The sequence below is a fragment of the Palaemon carinicauda genome, chromosome 6 (genome assembly GCF_036898095.1).
Source record: "Palaemon carinicauda isolate YSFRI2023 chromosome 6, ASM3689809v2, whole genome shotgun sequence".
Lineage (NCBI taxonomy): Eukaryota > Metazoa > Arthropoda > Malacostraca > Decapoda > Palaemonidae > Palaemon > Palaemon carinicauda.
In genome coordinates, this window is record NC_090730.1 from 101,074,847 (window position 1) to 101,075,076 (window position 230).

Sequence of the window (230 nt, forward strand, 5' to 3'; positions counted from 1 at the left end):
TCCTGTGCCTTATGGAGCCTAGGGGAAGGTTTGGTGAACTAATATTTCTTTTGGAGTACGAAGAGCATGCCCAAATTATCTCCATGGGCCCATTACCATGATCTCATCCACATATTGCACTAGAAAAATCTTTCTTAGAGTTTTATTTCCAATTTCATCCTGGCCTTTAACTTTAAATACTCCTTGGGGGCTTTGTTCTCAAATATACAAAATCTGTTGGATATTGTCTC